This window comes from Stomoxys calcitrans, chromosome 3 (genome assembly GCF_963082655.1).
Source record: "Stomoxys calcitrans chromosome 3, idStoCalc2.1, whole genome shotgun sequence".
Taxonomy (NCBI): Eukaryota; Metazoa; Arthropoda; class Insecta; order Diptera; family Muscidae; genus Stomoxys; species Stomoxys calcitrans.
Window position 1 is genome coordinate 77,264,078 of NC_081554.1, and position 20,297 is coordinate 77,284,374.

Sequence of the window (20,297 nt, forward strand, 5' to 3'; positions counted from 1 at the left end):
GCCATGGGAGAAGCCGTTGTACAAAATTTCTGCCAAATCGGACGAGAAATGCGCTCTCTAGAGGCTCAAGAAGTCAAGGCCCAAGATCAGTTTATATGGCAGCTATATCAGGTTATGGACCGATTTGGACCATACCTAACACAGTTGTTGGAAATGATATCAAAAGACTATGTGCAAAATTTCAGTCAAATCGGAAGAGAATTGAGCGCTCTACTGGCTCAAGAAGTCAAGACCCAAGATCGTTCTATATGGCAGCTATATCAGATTATGGACCGATTTGTACCATACCTAACACAGTTGTTGGAAGTAATATCAAAACACTATGTGCAAAATTTCAGTCAAATCGGACGAGAATTTCGCTCTCTAGAATCTCAAGAAGTCAAGATCCAAGATCGTTTTATATGGCAGCTATATTAAAACATGGACCGATTTGAACCATACATAGCGCAGTTGTTGGAAGTGATACCAAAATACCACGGGCAAAATTTCAGTCAAATTGGACGAGAATTTCGCCCTCTAGAGGCTCAAGAAGTCAAGACCCAAGATCGGTTTATATGGCAGCTATATCAAAACATGGACCGATTTGAACCATACATAGCGCAGTTGTTGGAAGTGATACCAAAACACTATGTGCAAAATTTCAGTCAAATTGGACGAGAATTTCGCCCTCTAGAGGCTCAAGAAGTCAAGACCCAAGATCGGTTTATATGGCAGCTATATCAAAACATGGACCGATTTGAACCATACATAGCGCAGTTGTTGGAAGTGATATCAAAACACTATGTGCAAAATTTCAGTCAAATCGGACGAGAATTTCGCCCTCTAGAGGCTCAAGAAGTCAAGATCCCAGATCAGTTTATATGACAGTTATAGCAGGTTATGGACCGATTTGGACCATACCTAACACAGTTGTTGGAAGTGATATCAAAACACTATGTGCAAAATTTCAGTCAAATCGGACGAGAATTTCGCTCTCTAGAATCTCAAGAAGTCAAGATCCCAGATCAGTTTATATGACAGCTATAGCAGGTTATGTACGCCATACTTAGCAAATTTATTGGAAGTCATAACAAAACACTTCATGCAAAATTTCTGTCAAATCGGATGAGAATTGCGCGCTCTATTGGCTCAAGAAGTCAAGATCCAAGATCGGTTTATATGACAGCTATACCAGGTTATGAACCGATTTGAATTATGGGTTGCCCAAAAAGTAATTGCGGGTTTTTTAAAAGAAAGTAAATGCATTTTTAATAAAACTTAGAATGAACTTTAATCAAATATACTTCTTTACACTTACAAAGCAAGCTAAAAGTAACAGCTGATAACTGACAGAAGAAAGAATGCAATAACAGAATCACAAGCTGTGAAAAAATTTGTCAACGTCGACTATATGAAAAATCCGCAATTACTTTTTGGGCAACCAATATATTACTTAACACAGTTGTTGAAAGTAATACCAAAACACTACGTGCCCTCTATATGCTCAAGAAGATCCTGTCTCCCTGTCTGAAACCACTTTTCATATTGAACAGTTCGAAGGTTCTTTCCTATTTTATCTGAGGAGAGTGGATCATCGAGGGTCAACATGCAAAGTCTTATCAGTTTTGCAGAGATACCAAACTCAGACATTCCTTGATATACCTTTGAGCGTATAGAGCTGTCGAAGGCTTTGTAGTCAACGAAAAGATGATTTGTACTTCTCCGATTTTTCCAGGATATGGCGTAGTGCAAATATCTGGTCTATAGTGAATTTACCAGGTCTAAAGCCGCACTGAGAGGGTCCAATTATTTCGTTGCCTAAGAATTTTAATCTTTCACACAGTACGAACGATAATATCTTGTATGCAATAGGGAGGAGACTCATTCCTCTGTAGTTGGCACATACAGTCTTGTCTCCTTTCTTGTGTACGGTACATGGTATGCTGTGGTTCCAATCATCGGGTATATGTTCTTCTAGCCTAACTGCGCAAACAAGCTAATGCATATGCCTTACCAGTGTTGCCTACGGTTTTACAGTTCGTTCGGCAACCCATCTGCTCCCGCTGCCTTGTTGTTTTTGCACCCGTTTTACTGCTACGTGAACCTCGTTTTGATTAAGTTATCCACATTCGATACAATCTCAGGAATTTCTTCTGCGGTAAACTGCTGTAAAGTGTTCTTTCCATATCTTCAGCACACTATCTGTATTAGCTACCAGGATTCCTTCTTTGTCTCTGCAGGAAGATGTGCCTGTACCAAAGCCATCGATTTGATGATTAATTCTTTTGTAGAATTTTCTGAATTCATTTGGGCTCCTAAACATCTCGTTTCACTCACACTACTTTCCATTTCTCTGTTATTCCTGCGGAATAGATGTTTCTCATCTCTTCTTTTCTTCCGATACCTCTCCTTCACCGGGCGCATCTGCTACTGACTGTAATGTTGTCCTGTAAGACGCATTCTTGGTTTCAATAGCTTTTTGACACTCCGGGTGGTACATGGGTTCCTTGGAGGAGGCTTTTGGTACCCAAGTACGGATATTGCGGCCATTTTCGTGGAGTGGGCAATGGTTTGCCATTCCGTTGCTATAGTATCGGAACAGAGTGTGCTTTCTTCAAGCAATTGGGTTAGTCGAGTGGAGTATGCCGTTGCCATCTGTTGTGTTTGCAGCTTTCCGGTGTCCAACTACCGTGCAGTCAGATCGTAAGTTTCTCGCAACACTAAAACGAGTGTGAACCTTTGCTTTAAGAAGGTAATTATCCGAAACGACGTTCGTCCCTCGAATCGATCGTTTATCTAACACACTGGTTGATTACCTTCCATTTATCACAACATGATCTATTTGGTTCTTCGGGTTTGGATCGGGTGACAACCGTGTGACCGTGTGATTCCTTCGATGTTGGAATCTGGTGCTGCTAACCACAATGTTCTTTGCCGCGGCGAAGTCTATAAGCCTCAGTCCATTATCGGAAGTATATTCGTGAAGGCTAAATTTTGCTACCATTGGGCCAAATATATTTTCTTTCCCTATTATCGCATTAAAATCTCTCATAAGGATTTAAATATCATGGGCGGGACAGTGGTCATATTCTCTTTCTAGGCGCTGGTAGAAAATATCCTTGCTTTGTTCGTCTTTGATTTTCGTTTAGTTATGGTTACAAATAAGGCTGAATTTAAAGAATTTGGCTTTTATGAGGATTGTAGCTAGCCTCTCGTCCACAGTAGTAAACCTAGGGACAAGATATTTCAGTCTTCTACCTACCACAAATCCACAGCCAAATTCATGCGCACTTCCTTTATGCCAATAATGTCTGACCTGTATTTCTCCAATACATTCGCCAGTGTGTACACTGCGCCCTCTCTATAAAGAGTGCGGACATTCCAGGTGCAGACACGCAAATCATGGTCCTTTAAACGTTTGCAGGGGTCGTCAACACAGGGGAGATCCATTTTCAATTTTCCTCCTTATTTTCATAGTAATTTCTTCAAGTTTTCTGGGTGATGGGCTACTAACCCGATGCCCCAACCCTCTTTTTATACCCTCTACAATAGGATGGGGGTATACTACAATAATTTCGTCATTCTGTTTGTAACTACTCGAAATATTCGTCTGAGACCCCGTAAAGTATATATATTCTTGATCGTTGCGACATTTTATGTCGATCTAGCCATGTCCGTCGGTCTGTTCGTCCGTCTGTCCGTCTGTCGAAAGCACGCTAACTTCCGAAGGAGTAAAGTTAGCTGCTTGAAATACAAATGCACAAATACTTCTTTTTAGTGTAGGTCGGTTGGGATTGTAAATGGGCCATATCGGTCCATGTTTTGATATAGCTGCCATATAAACCGATCTTGGGTCTTGACTTCTTAAGACTCTAGAGGGCGCAATTCTTATCCGATTTGAATGAAATTTTGTACGAAGTACTTTGTTATGATATCAAACAAATGTGCCAAGTATGATTCAAATCGGTCCATAACCTGATATAGCTGTCATATAAACCGATCTTGGGTCTTGACTTCTTGAGCCTCTAGAGGGCGCAATTCTTATCCAATGTGAATGAAATTTTGTACAAAGTATTTTGTTATGATATCAAACACCTGTGCCAAGTATGGTTCAAATCGATCCATAACCTGATATAGCTGTCATACAAAACCGATCTTGGGTCTTGACTTCTGGAGCCTCTAGAGGGCGCAATTTTTATCCAATTAAAATGAAATTTTGCACGACGTGTTTTGTTATGATATCAAACACCTGTGCTAAGTATGGTTCAAATCGATCCATAACCTGATATAGCTGTCATACAAAACCGATCTTGGGTCTTGACTTCTGGAGCCTCTAGAGGGCGCAATTCTTATCCAATGTGAATGAAATTTTGTACAAAGTATTTTGCTATGATATGAAACACCTGTGCCAATTATGGTTCAAATCGATCCATAACCTGATATAGCTGTCATATAAACCGATCTTGGGTCTTGACTTCTGGAGCCTCTAGAGGTCGCAATTATAATCCTATTTGCCTGAAATTTTGTACGACGGATCCTCTCATGACCATCAACATATGTGTTTTTTATGGTCTGAATCGGTCTATGGCTTGATACAGCTCCCATATAAATCGATCTCTCTATTTTAATTCCTGAGCCCCAAAGGGCGCAATTCTTATTATGTGAATTGACTGAGATTTTACATAGGTCGCCAACATATCATTTAATTGTGGTCCAAACCGGACCATATCTTGATATCGCTCTAATAGCAGAGCAAATCTTTCCTTTTATCCCTTTTTGCCTAAGGAGAGATGTCGGGAAAAGAACTCGACAAATGCGATCCATGGCGGAGGGTACATAAGATTCGGCCCGGACGAAGTTAGCACGATTTTACTTGTTATCGTTTTACTTGTTATGACGCTGAGCGACTGGGTTCGAATCCTGGCAGGAACATCAGAAAAATTTTAGGGGGCGACATTTGTGGGGAACTTTGGCCATGTAAAAACTTTTGTTCAAAGGGGTGTCGCTCTGCGGCACGCTGTTCAAATTCGGCTATAAAAAGGAGGTTCTTACCATTGAGCTTAAATGTGAATCGGACAGCTCTCACTGATTTGTGAGTTGGAGTGTATAAGAATTTATTCAAAAGACTTTTGGCTCGTTTTTGCATCTGAATATGCGGAAATAGGAGTTAAAACTGCAGGGAAGTTGTCATTGAAATACGAACCAGCAACATTATGTAGAAGAAATCATCTCGAAACTTAGTGTAACAGCTTGAACAAACAGACCAACATCATTGCATTCGATTAGTGAAGCAATGTTGTTTAGCAGTGAGATTTAAAAACCTGCTTTAAAGTCACCACAGTTGTCTTAAAAATTAGTACACCTAAAAAAATCATCATCCACATACAACCTCCTCTTTAAGGCAAACTTTAAACCGCATACAATTGATGTTGTGATTTATGATTTTGAAATTCTTGGATGTCGTTCGTGTTTTGACCATTAAATTAATTGCAATTTATCGATTTTGGAATTGCACAACAAGGACAAGCACATTCAACGAACTCCGTATGTGAATGGAGGATATATAAGGACATGCCCCCTTTCCACATAAAAAAGGACTTCTCATACAATTTCATAAAGATGATGGCGGCGGTGGCGGCTAGCTAACTCACCAGAATGACTATGCTGATGTGGATGACGGTGATGAGGGTCATAAATGTTGTTAGAAATGCATAAAAATCGCCCACACACACACACACATTTGCCCACCTACACCATCATATGCATGCTCATTGGGGTACATGAAGTGCAGAAGGATTTATTTGGTTTGGTGAGCGCAACAACCAAAAACGAAAATAAAAATCAACGCCATCATCATGACGCGGTATGATGGCAGCATTCATACATGAATGAAATCTACATTTGGCCTTCCACATGTCTGCTTGCGAGCATCCATCCCATCTGGCACATGCTAAGAATGAGTTGAGACCGTGGCAGGTGGTGGTGGCTGACGGACAGACATGGGGCAAGCGAAAATTTCGCCATTCGCGAATCATTCGAATCAAAAATACACATTTTACATGCCGCGTCACGAATCACGATAATTCAAACTTTCACATCTGATGTGGAGGACATGAATTTCGGTTGTTTAGTTTGTTTGCCATCGACATATCACAAAATTTCAGCATACTACGAGACATTTGAATAGAATCAGAAATACAAAAATAAGAAACTTGGTATTCATTGAGGCCACCGTAGCGCAGAGGTTAGCATGTCCGCCTATGACGCTGAACGCCTGGGTTCGAATCCTGACAGAAACATCAGAAAAACTTCGGTGTTTATCCCCTCCTAATGCTGGCGACATTTGTGAGGTACTTTGCCATGTCATGCCATGGTGTCGCTCTGCGGAACGCCGTTAGGACTCGGCTATAAAAAGGAGTTCCCTTATCATTGAGCTTGAAGAACTCATTGATTTGTAAAAAGTTTGCCCCAGTTCCTTAATGGAATTTTCATGGGCAAATTTGCATTTGCATTCATCATATGACAATGTGGTTATAAGGGGTGGCCATATATTTTGGCAAGCAACTTTCTCATATCATTGAGGGCTTATCGAGAAAAAATTTCAACTCAATGATAAAGAACTTCTTTTTTTAGAAATGTACGAACAACATGCCGACACCACTTTGAAGAGAATTGTACATGGATAAAGGCCTCACCAGCATTAATAAGGGCAACCTGATGTGTTTCGATTATCATCTTCTATTCAGATTATATGTATTTCCACCTCAATAATACTGTTTAGTACCAAGGATTCAGAAATCCCAATAATATACCATGAACAGGTTAGCATATCATGTGCACCGGTGGATCCGCCTTTTTGTCGAAACCCAGGAAAATTTACCTTTGGCCCCAAAAGGTATAGTAGTTGTCTTTGGTTATCACACTACCCGCATGAACTGTTTCCCTATCTAAACAATCCACAGTGTATTGATACATTTTCTATTTAAATCTCCATCCACAAACTTTATGCTTTTGTCTAAATGGCTTGCAGTCAGTTGGCGGTCGATGTATTTCTTGTACCACATACCTACTTGCAAAGGATGTTCAATGCACAAACATTGATGTGTACGCGTACACTGAAAAAAAAAAGTTGGTCTAAAATTTAAGATTTGTCTTTATTCGTAGGCCCGGCCGATACGGGATAACTATGAGCACCACACACGCTGGAACTTTGAGCTCAGACTTGTCTGGTGTCCATTGTTATCACGGGAAGCTTGGCTGAGAGCTACCAGGCGCGTCCACATGTTGTGGATGGTGGAAAGCTCCGTTTTTATGCGGAGTAGCTGCAAATGCGGCAAATGCAATCAGCGATTTTCGAGAGGAGATTCTCAGTGAGGAGTCAGGTGGCACTGGCACTTGATTGAATACTGAGTGCCAATGATACTCGAGATGACAAAACGAGTCATTGGCGCCTTCAAATAACCAATGGCCAACATCAGCGTCTGTTCCCAGGTTAGGGGCGGCTGGAGGCGAGCGTAGGATCTTGTAGCAAGCGGCTCGCCACAAAGAGGGATACATGTGCAATCCCACAAAACCCATGCGGTTGGGGCGCTGGGCCAGTAACCCACCGCCGGAAAACTATGAGAACTACTATGAACTACCAATGTTGACGACCCACGCAAACGAAAAAAGGACCATGATTTGCGGATCTGCACCTGGAATGTCCGCACTCTTTATAGAGAAGGTGCAGTAGACGTGCTGGCGGATGTATTAGAGAAGTACAAGGCAGATATTACGGCCTTACAGGAAGTTCGATGGACTGGGAATGGCGTCACTACAACACCAAACGATGACAAACTATACTATAGCTGCCATAGCACGAGACATGACATTGGCTGTGGAATTGTGTTAGTCGGAGACTGATACACTTTTTGTCCAGCTTTACTTCGGTGGATGAGGGGCTAGCCCCAATCCGCATAAAAGCCAAATTCTTCAACATCAGCCTTATTTGTGGCCATGCCTTCGACGGAAGACAAAGACGAGCAGACCAAGGATATTTTCTACGAGCGCCTAGAGCGAGAAAATGAACGCTGGCCCGCCCATGATATTAAAATCGTTCTGGGAGATTTTATTGCGAAGATAGAGAAGGAAGATATTTTTGGTCCAACAGTCGGGAAGTTTAGCCTCCACGAACGTCCAGTAATGGGTTGAGGCTGATAGATTTCGCCGCTGCAAAAAATATGGTAGTTAGTAGCACCAGATTTCAACATAAATATATTCACAAAGCCATATGGATGTGACCCGATCAAAACACGAGAAACCAAAATGATCACTTTGTGATAGATGGAAGGCATTCATCTAGCGTGTTAGATGTACGATTGAACCGTGGAGCGAATATCGATTCGGATCATTGCCTTCTTGCAGCAAAGGTTCGCACCCGTTCGAACATGGCGAAGAAAGTACGATCTGACACTGCACGGAAGCTGGACATTGAAAAGCTGCAGACACAACAAATGGGAGCGGCATACTCCACTCGACTGACCCAACTGCTTGATGAAAGCACTCCTTGTTCCGATGATATAATGGTGCAGTGGCAAACTATTGCCCACTCCATGGCAAATGCCGCGAAATCCGTACTTGGGTACCGAAAGCCTCCTCCAAAAAACCCATGGTACGACCAAGAGTGTCGAGATGCTACTGAAGCCAAGAAAGCGGCATATAGAGCAACCCTGCATTCAGTAGGAACGCGCCAGATGAAGGAGAGGTATCGGGAGAAAAGGAGAGAGGAGAAACGTCTATTCCGCAGAAAGAAAAAGGAAATGGAAAGACGTGAGTGCGAGCGAATTGAGATGTACAGGAGTCAGAATGAAGTCCGGAAATTCTACCAGAGAATTAAACACCAAACCGATGGCTTTGGTGCAGGCACATCCTCCTGCAGAGGCAAAGAAGGAAATGTGGTAACTGAAACAGATAACATGCTGAGGATATGGAAAGAAAATTTTACCCAGCTGCTAGTGTCCGAGGTTGGCGGCGAAGAGGATACCGCAGAACCAATCCCTGATGATGGTATAGAAAGTCTACCTTCTAGTCAGTATGAGGTCCAAGTAGCAGTGACCCGATTAAAGAATAACAAGGCAGCAGGAGCCGACGGGTTACCCGCTGAACTATTTAAGACCGGAGGCGACACGCTGATAAGGCGTATGCATCAGCTTATCTGCGCAATCTGGCTAGAAGAACGCATACGCGATGATTGGAACCTCAGCATACTATGTCCCATACACAAGAAAGGAGACAAGACGGAATGTGCCAACTACAGAAGAATAGGTCTGCTCCCCATCGCATACAATATACTCTCGAGCGTACTGTGTGAAGGATTAAAACCTAAAGTCAATGAGATAATTGGGCCCTATCAATGCGGTTTTAGAACTGGGAAATCCACCCTAGACCAGATATTCACACTGCGCCAAATCCTGGAAAAGATCCGAGAAGGACAAATCAACACCTACCATCTCTTTGTTGAATACAAAACCGCCTTCGATACTCCTTTAGGTGCAAAGGTATTTCATGCCATGTCAGAATTTGGTATCCCTGCAAAATTAATAAGACTCTGCAAGATGACTCTTGCTGATACGCGTTCCTCAGTAAGAATAGCAAAGAATCTCTCTGAACCATTTAATACCAAACGAGGTTTCATACAAGGAGACAGCCTATAGAGTGATCTCTTTAATATCCTGTTGGAGAAGATTATACGAGATGCAGAAGTGAATAGATATGGCACACTAATCACAACAGAGCACATGCTACTCGCCTATGACGACGATATCGATATCATAGGTCGGTCAACGGAAGTAGTAACTGCACCCGTTGAAAGAATCGAAAGAGAGTCGGTGAAAATGGGTCTGGCAGTAATTGGAGATAAGACGAAATGGATGGTTTCAACTCCCAAAAAGCCTTGCACAACCGAGCAGATAAAGAAAATGAAGAAAGTTGGGAACCACAACTTTGAGATAGTCAGTAACTTTATCTACCCCGGCACCGCCGTAATCGAAACGAATGACACCAGTTTTGAGATTATGCAAAGAATAATATTGGCAAACAGATGCTACTTTGGACTAAGTAAGCAGTTTAGAAACATGGACACCTCTCGACAGACGAAGATTAGACTATACAAGACACTGATACTACCCGTGCTGTTATATGGTTCTGAACCATGGGCACTTGTGTAAGCAGATGAGGCAGTGCTTGGAGTATTTGAGAGAAAGATTCTTCGTAAAATATATGGACCAGTTTGCGTTAACGGAGAATATAGGCAACGTATGAACCACGAGCTGTATGAGCTGTATGACGATACGATAGGATAGGTACATGCATCAAAATACAACGGCTGCGTTGGCTAGGTCATGTTGTCAGAATGGATGAAGAATCTCCAGCAAAGAAGTCTTTTGAAGGCAAACACGGTGGTACACGCAAACCGGGAAGACCAAAAGCCCGATGGAAAGATCAAGTGGTGGGAGACACCTCGAAACTAGGTGTCAGAGATTTTAGAATGAGCTCAGAAGATCGAGGCGCTTCGAACGGCATTCTACATTCGGCTAGTGGGAAAAATATTCCGTCATAGCCAATTAAAGTAAGTAAGTTTTTTTGTACGATTTTAGGAATGAATACGAGTCAAAGATGCTATCTTAAAGTTAAATTTCCTAATTACTAACGGACATGAATATCGTTTTAAAATTTTGATTGCCGATTGATTCTTATTTATAGATGACCTTCCAATTATTATTTTTTGAAAAATTCTTTTTTTAAACTTAGCATCTTAACCCAAAACAAGTAAGACCATGCTAAGTTCGGTCGGGCCGAATCTTATATACCCTCCACCATGGATCGCATTTGTCGAGTTCTTTGCGCCGTCTCTCTTTTTAGGCAAACAAAGAAAAATGAATAAGAGCTGTTATGCTATTAGAGCTATATCAAGTCATAGCCCGATTCGGACCATTAATGAATTGAGTGATGAATATTGTAGAAGTCATTGTGTAATATTTCAGTCCATTCATTCAGATGGTGAACACTTAAAATTCAACATTTTGGAAAGGGCAAGAAAGGCAACTCTTGCCACATACAAATGCAAGGGAGACATTGGAAAGACCGCGTGTCATGCATTGGGTATATATTGCAGTTGTCCGACCTAGTATGCTATATGGTGTTGTTGTCTGGTGGACGGCGTTTCAAAAATCCACCAACTGCTCAGAACTTAACCGGATCCGAAGGATGGCTTGTTTGTGCATCACAGCCGCACTGAGGAAGACACCATCTGATGCACTGAATTTAATGCTGCATCTTACGCCTCTGGACCTTGTGGCTACCCAAATTACAGCGACCACTGCCGTGAGGTTAAGGAAACTTTCTCATTGGTCATGTGGCGGCCACGGACACTGTGTTATACTTGGTACAATATCCAATGTTCCAGGCAGTGTGGATTACACCCTACCTGATCAGTTTTTTGATAAAATTTACTGTACCACTGATAGAACCGATTGGAACTACGATATCACTGGTAACAGAAGTTACATAGACTTCTATAAGGATGGTTCCAAACTAAACGCCCTGGTGGGCTTTGGGGTGTACTCTAAAGAACTAGAACTGGTCATATCGAAGAGGTTACCCGACCACTGCAGTGTGTATCAAGCGGAAATCTTTGCAAATAAGGAAGTGGTGGAATGGCTAAGATATAATGTCATTACGACGATTGGCATAAATATCTTCTCAGACAGTCAGGCAGCCATTAAATCCCTGGAGAACGTATTTCTGAACACAAAAACCGCCCTCGACTGTCGCAGATATCTCAACTAGATGGCTGAACAGTTCAAAATTCATCTGTTCTGGGTGCCGGGCCACAGAGATATCCCAGGGAATTCTAAAGCAGACGAGCTTGCGAGACTAGGAACTACCTTACACATTCCAGGGACACTGGAATCTGTGGGTAGGCCTCTAGCGACATGTAAGCTAAGTTTTCAGGACCAGGCCCAAAGGGCAACACATGATAGATGGTCACAAAGAGGGGGCTGTGAGCATTCCAAAACTATGTGGCTTCATCTACAATAGACTTGAAGAGGTCTACTGATTTGCTGTCATTGGCTAGAACAGATGTCTCAATCATTTTGTCCGTCACAACAGGTCACTATCTAATCGGAAAACATGCTGACAGACTGAAGGTTACCAGCAACGACTTTTGCAGAAGCTGTAGGGACATCGAAGACGAAGAGACTATAGAACACCTTCTGTGTGTGTGTCCCGCACTAGCAGTTAGAAGGAGTTCCTCTTTAGGTTCTCATTTCTTTGAGAACCTGTCTGATTTAGCGAATGTGAACATTCGCAAGTTACTGGGCTTTTTAAAGCGATTTAGATGGTTTAACGGTAGGAACTAGAAGCCATCTTCCTTCTTCTGTTCCTGTGGTATCACAATGGACGAAAACGTCTAAGTAAGTCTGATGACAAAGTGTCACTTAAATCTAACCTAAGCACAGTTGTTAGAACACCTCATGCAAAATTTCAGCCAAATCGTATGAGAATTGCGCCCTCCAGCGGCTCAAGAAGTCAAGATCCAAGATCGGTTTATATGGTAGCCATACCAGGTTATGAACCGATTTACATCATAATTAGCACAGTTGTTGGAAGTAATACCAGTAATTATATGGCAGCTATATCGGGATATATACCGATTTGAACCATACTAAGCATAGTTGTTGGAAGTGACACCACGTGCAAATTTCACTCAAATCGGAAGGGAATTACACCGTTAAGAGGCTCAAGAAGTAAAGACCCAAGATCGGTTTATATAGAATCTATATCAAAACATGGACCGATTTGGCCCATTTGCAATCCCAACCGACCTACACTAATAAAAAGTATTCGTGCAAGCGCCTAGCTTTACTCCTTGGACAGACGGACGGACACACATGGCTAGATCGACTTAAAATGTCATGACGATCAAGAATATATATACCTTATGGGGTCTTAGATACATCTTTCGAGGTGTTATAAACAGAATAACGAAATTAGGATATCCCCATCCTAGGGAGGTATAAAAAAAACTAAACATTTAAAGACGATCCAAATTGTAAGACTATGTGATGACTCTAACTACGGCTCGCTGTTGTCTTGTCCCAAGGTCAATTTCCCAATTTTCAATGATAGTTTGACCTTCATTTTAGACTTTTGTCTTTAATAATAAGACGCAAAGTTAAGTTAACCTACCATTTTTTACCAAAAGGAATGTCTTCTTAAAATGTTGGAAATTTTGCCCGTGAACAGGAACAGGGGCTAATTTCTCACATATCAATGAGTGCAGTCCGCTTTAAGCTTAATGATAAGGGGCCTCCTTTTTATAGCCGAGTCCGAACGGCGTGCCGTAGTGCGACACCTATTTGGATAGAGGTTTTTACATGGCATAGTACCTCGCAAATGTTGTCAGCATTAGGAGGGGAAAACCACCGCTGAAAATTTTTTTCTGATGGTCTCTCAAGGATTCGAACCCAGACGTTCAGCGTCAAAGGCGGACATGCTTCCTCTGCGCTACGGTGGCCTCATCTTTAAATTTGGCTCGAATCTTTAAAATTGGGACACAATTTTTTCAGTGTACTATGTACTACTCTACCAGTGGGTACTAACCTGTACTACGTCAATGGGTACCACCCTTTGGCCCCCATTTGTGTGATGCGATTGTTGGTGTACATTCATAGATCTTTTACAATGTTTGCCATTTAACTTTTGGTCGTTTTTAAACATATGGTGGAATGGTTTGGGTCAACAAAATCGTTATGTTATACACTCAAGCATTCAGACCGAAATTTATTTGTTGGCCCTCCCGAAAAAACACTAACGTTGTAAAGATGAAGAAAAAAAAAGGAAGCCGGACGAGGCCTGTTGGCAATAATGAAATATACTATATCAATGCAAGCACAAACACACGCAGCGACATAAGGAACGGTATAATCGGTTAAGACATAGCTTGGCAGATGAGTTAAGGTTAGGTTGGAGAGCACGTGACTAGCAACCTCAGTTGATAGTCGCGTTACGCGGAAACCTAAGGACCATTATAATCACCATAACAAAGGTAAGATAAAAACGAAGATGGAGAAATGCAGATACAGATAGAGTGGTAGGAGAACCGGGAAGAAACTCTAACCGGTGAGAGAATGGTCCAAATTAGGCCTCTACAGAATTTCAGAGTGACAAGAGGACTAAGTGCCTGAAAAGAGAGAGGTGTTCATGCATAATCCTGTGCCTTCCCCACGCAGTTGTGAAGTTGTGGCAAAGATTTTCGAGCGTACGGATTTCCTTGCAATAGCGGACCTTGTAAAAGTCTGCCTCTTCCTGCTCACAGGCGCCATCAAGGAACTGACGTTGCAATCATCAGTAAGGACTCCTATCAGCAGTTCGAAGTCATGCTTCTTAAGTTCCAGTTCCACGCAATTGTGCGGCTGTGACAAGAGGTGTACGAGCGTCTCCAATTTTTCCTTGACCTCACAGACCTTGTAAAAGTCTGCCTCTCCCTGCGCACAGGGCGCAATTAAGGACCTGACGTTGCAATAATCAGTCAGGACTCCTATCAGCAGTTCGAAGTCATGCTTCTTCAGTTCCAGGATAAGCGAAATCATGTTAAATGGCACCAGACCATATTAAACGGTATTCGTAGAAGGCGTGCACTCAACCAGGAAGCACACAAAGGATAGTGATCACTGATTCTTTAGCGCGATCTGTACGATCAGCTCGTCGACAGCTTCTTTGCCCTATTTATTTTGTGTGCCTGGTAGCAGGTCAATGGATTTATTATTTTTTCCCAAATGAAGAAAGAGTCGAGCTAATTTGACCAAGGGAATGAAAATCACAAGAAATTAAGGATTTTTATTGATTATTAAAAAGAAATTGCCAGACAACAGATAGGATTTGACCACATACACGCCAATTGTATACGTTTCTTAGGTGGCTAGTCTTATCATCAGTGCAATAGTGCTGCCCTCTATCCTCCCATCTGTCGGACCTACAGTTCATGGCATGTCAATTTGTAGCCTTGAAATTAGATCTACATCCCAATTTGGAATATGGAGACTTTATTTTTGCTAATCCCTTCAGCCGTTGTACAACATTGGCTGGCTTTTTTCCAGCATCAACCCTTGATGACCCGATAACCTTCAGAGCCTGACAGCCTTCCCCATGATTTGATGAAACTTGTTGCATTTTCAAACTGGTCTCGACCTCACATGGGCGCACCCAGAACCTTCAGAACCACCTGAATGTCAGCGTATATCGTGACAGTCCCATCGGGCCACCGCTCCCACATCAATATTGACTTCAGAGTATTCATAGAAAAGGTGCAACCAACCAAGAAGCACACACAGGGTAGGGCTCACTGGTTGCTTAGTATGATCAGCACGATTACCTCGTTGACGGCTTCTTTGATCGTCAACCTTTAATAGCCTGGTAGCCATCTGAACCTGACAGCCTTCTCCATGGTTTGACGAAGCTTCTTGCATCTTCTAACAGGTCTCGGCCTCAGGTGCCACTGTTGGAACTTTGAGAGTCGTGACAATCCAAGCGGGCCACCGCTCCCGCATTGACATAGTCACCTGAGCCCGCAGGACCGCGAACCCTCCACCAGATAGACACTGCACTGGTCGTGAAGCCTAAGTGATTCCCTATTTCCACTGAATTCAATGAAGACTCCTGGCCCCATCCAGTTTAAACTCATTTGTGTGCATAGTAAGTTCCGAGAAGGGTGGAGTACCCTCAGCTTAATGGTTACTATCCGAGAAAACTTCGTACAACACAATGAAGAAGGAATCCCCTGATAAATAACCCGACGTGCTACATACAGCATGCCGCCATGCCGCAACTCCATGCTTCAGAAAAACGGAAAAGAGCCCAATATTTGAGGCCTGCCTCAGTCTAAGGTTAATCTTCAGTGCCCCATACCCAACATCATGAGTACGATTGAGTATACCATTCAGTCCATGTCTCGGGGCACTTCTTTTTGCCCCAATGATTAACACCCTCGCGGTACCCTTCACACTGTTGAGGGCATCATTGCCAAAGGCCGTTGCCACACCGACCATCCATAGGTGAGAATCGGCTGCCGTAAACATACAGTGTTACGTCCCTGCCCTAAGACCCCAAACCCTTTCTTTGGATTTGCGCCAGAAGTAGGCCGCATTCAGTCACCTTTTGACCCTTTCCTCGAAGTTTCTTGTACAGCCAAGTCTCTGGTCAATAATCAAGCTCAGGTACTTGGCCTTTGGATCAGGTTGCATCTCCACCCCATCCAGATCAGGTAACCTGAAAACACCCGGCTCTATCTCCTGGTTGTTGTTTTTGTTGTTGTAGCAGTGAGGCGGCAGCCCCTCCCGATGAAGAACTTCATGGGATTGTCTACTGGTGAAAAGCACCAGCTCAGTCTTTTTGGGGTTTTTTGTCAACCCATTGGCCCGCGATCATTTAGACAGCCTTCTCAAAGTCCCAGGACGAGATCCGTAAGAGAGGAATCAGTCACCCATCATGATGACAACTTCTTCCGCGTAAGCAACAACCTTCATCCTCCCCTCTTTTAAAGACCTCAGAATTCCATTCTTAACCAGAATCCACAAAAGGGGGGATTAAACCCCTCATTGCAGAGTTCTTCAAGTCACAATTTTCCTACTCTAGTTCGCTGCCAGAAATACGTTGATTAACCGATTCTTGAGCATCTTTCAAAACAAATTCAACCAATTCACCGTGTTGTTGTTGTAGCAGTGTAGCAGGAACTCTGCGACTAAGATAGGGTTCGTCCAGAGGGATCTGGGTCTGAGACGAGTGGGTCTGGCAGGACAGTTAAACAGGTGACGTGTATCGTCCCTTGTCATGCACGTTGGCATAAATCCTTGCTCTGGTTTGCCGGGGAGGTCAATTTCTTCAGGTGCAATGGGAGGCGATCGTTCTCCAAGGACCACATCCACCCGGTAGCTATTCACCGCATCTGCTACCGTGTCTGCATCATTCATGCAGACACGGTAGCAGACCCGTTTGATATGCCGCTAAATCTAGAGGTTCTTCCTTGTAACGCTGAACCTCTCGCTCTAGATCAGCTAGATCAACATTAAGGCTTCTGGGCGGTGGAATGGCGGATAAGTTGCGGTTAAACAGTGCTTGAGTGGGGAACTCCCTGTTTCACTCTTCGGTGTTTCGATATCCTATCCCTAAATAAATATCCCACAAATGACTGGCGGCCATACAAATAATTCGCGACCCAGCATTTCAGATCTGGGTGGAGGGACGTATTGGCGATGTCTTCAAATTGTTTGGCATGACAGACCTTGTCGAATTCCATCGATAGATCCAGTGCCAAGAATACCGTCCTATCACATAGCCTCGACTGATTGAAGCCACGGCAATGTGGGCGGTGATGGCTTGCAAAGTAGTTGCTGTAGTATTCAGTCTTTGAAATCCATGGCGAATGGATTCTCCAACGAGGCTCGGGAGGAGTAGTCCCACAAGTATCTTGTCTACTGGTGAGAGAAGGGTCGGTCTATACGACTCCCCCCTACTGGAGTTCTTTCCAGACTTCAGTAGTGGGATCACTTAGCCCAATTCACCGTGTTCATGGTGCTCAACTTGTTTTACGAAGACTTGTTCTTTCTTCGTCTTTAGGTGAGCGATGTGTCTTTCTTCGTTTATTCTATCTTTATTCTATTCAAGAATGCAAATAGATTGGTTGCCGTAGTGGAAACCCTAAACGGTGTTCTTTTCAAGACTTGGCCTGGTTCTAAACGGTTATCTACACTGTTCACTTCGGAAGATAACCTGTTCTCTTCCTGGCATTGTTAATCCTTTCTTCACTGGACCTTTACTAACGGCCGTTATCTCAGATCGATGTGCAACTACGTAACTACGAATTATGAGTTTACGCAGAAACCTTATGGGAATCAGCATTCAAAGCTAGAATTGAATAAATCAGGATAAAGTCAACTGAAACAACACCACCAGCTAAATGGCGACAAAACCGAAAGTGTTCTCCAAGACTTCCCAAGTCTTTATAAATAGGAAGGAGGCAGGTGCAGCATTAGCCTAGAAGTCTTTTGGATAAGATTTCGCTTCGCATACTCATGTTCTCGAATACTACATCTGTCAGGACAATTCAATTCTGTGTGCAAGTATGTCATATTTAGGACCTTACTGATCTCCCATCGCTGCAGCCCCTCCTCCCACTATTGGCCAAATGCTACTGAATTTATGTTGTTAAGCCCGTTATCTCTCCTTAGATACCCTTGCAGTCCAACTTTAAGTTACTTAAAGCCCTTTCCATGTCCAAGAAGGCTGGTAAGTTGAAGTCACCCACACCCAAATACCCTTCGATGCAGCCAACTTCATCATGAACAGCACTGTCAACGGATCGACCTTTAGTGCAAGCTGATAGCCGCATACCAGTAAAGGTCAATACGGTCTCTCCAGCACACTTAACACGTCTTGAGCGTCTTGGTTTCGGAGTATCCATTGTATCCGGGCCGATCACAAAACAATAAATTTGATACCGTCAGCTATATCTTGATTTCGTCAATATATCCCTCCAGCCAAAACTGGAATATTGGATCACCGATATCCAGTGAGACATTTGTTCTATTGGAAAAATTCGAATAAAACCGCTAGTTGTTCAATGGGCCAGACGCTGCTGAATTAATTAACAGCATCCCGTCTACTGTCAAAACTAGGGTTCGCGCTGTTCTTATGACCGTTATCTCTCCTGACATACCCTTGCGTTATTTAAAGTCCCTTCTACGTCCAAGAAAGCCACCAAAGTTAAGCCAAAGTACCTATCAAACTCAGAATCTCAAATCAAATTGCATCCTTCATCTCTCTAGAAGGATGTGTACCAAAAACCATAGATCGCATTTTTCCAAACATTCCCTAAATTTATGAAACCCTCCTCGTTCATTGAGGTTCTATATGTTTGCCTTACCATTTTCTATGAGAACCATTATAAAAATACATCACTGATAGCCAGTGAGACATTTGTGCCATTGCAAAAATTCGAATAAAACCGCTAGCAGTTCAATGGGTACCCTTATCCTGAATTATTAGCGAGTGTGAGGTCATTTCCAACTCCCAAATATATGGAAAGCAACACCCACACGCACTCGTATCTCGCTATGCCATTCCAGAATATGTTCATAAATGTATTTTTGTCCTTTAATTGCAAAGGACTGCGACTCAACATTTGAATATTTTTGTTAGGATATGGAAATGGATCCGTACATATGTAGAGGCAGAATGCATAGCCATACACTCATCTAGTTAACCAAACATTCATGCGTTCATATGTAATAGTTGCCTTTTTTTCTTCCTACTTCCAAAGGGAAGAATCTACGTACATACATGGTTTGGTGCGTTATCTTTAGTGTCACAGCATTTGTCGTTTTGGACGCACAACTCTCTTCAGTGGCTCAACATTGATGAGGTACGCAAAACCAATTCATTTGGGAAATGTTGCTTTTGTCTAACTTCGAGATGGGGGTTTAATTGGGATGAGGTGGTCAAAAGCCACGGACAGACATACAGGTGTATTGGGAAAAAAGAAACTCCTTTGGAATTGATTTATGTATTGGCAACTACAAATGCTTAAAATTTAAATCTGCGGCTTGCTGTTATGATATTTTGAAGAAATTAAAATTTTTGCATATATTTTAGCATATCATTGGACAGGATGAACTATTTTTAGGCCACCAAGCGGTTGCTATTGAATAGTTTTACTTAAGGGGGAGATGTTAAGAATGAATGATACCCGGACTTTCCAGAGAAGATTCATGACTTGAAATACTTAACTGTATTACCGCCATTGCAGTTATGGAGGGCCATATAATCATAATTTGTTTTAAAATTGGGTCGATAGAATGGACTATTGCAAGCCCCGCTATACGTATAAAGCTATGTCCCATCAATTGCCGAAATGATAAAGTAGAGTCCAATTTACCCACAAACATTCCATTGAGGAACCGGAACAAACTTCTCACATATCAATCGAACGATTTAAGTTTAAGCTCAATGAGCTTTTCATAGCCAAGTCCAAATATCGCACAGTGGGATGGAAAAATAAATTAGTGAAAATAAGTCAGCTATTGGTGAACGAATAAAGATACCCTCACAAAATTTTATATGAGTACATCTGAGGTGTCATCCAGACTGTGTGCAAAACTCAGCGCACTCGATGACCCGGAGTATCTATTGTGGGTATTAAAATTTTGTGACCTCAGTCCTACAAAGTTTTGTTCACGCTGCTAAAAGCGCATTTGCGGACCGATTTTCAAAATTATTACTTG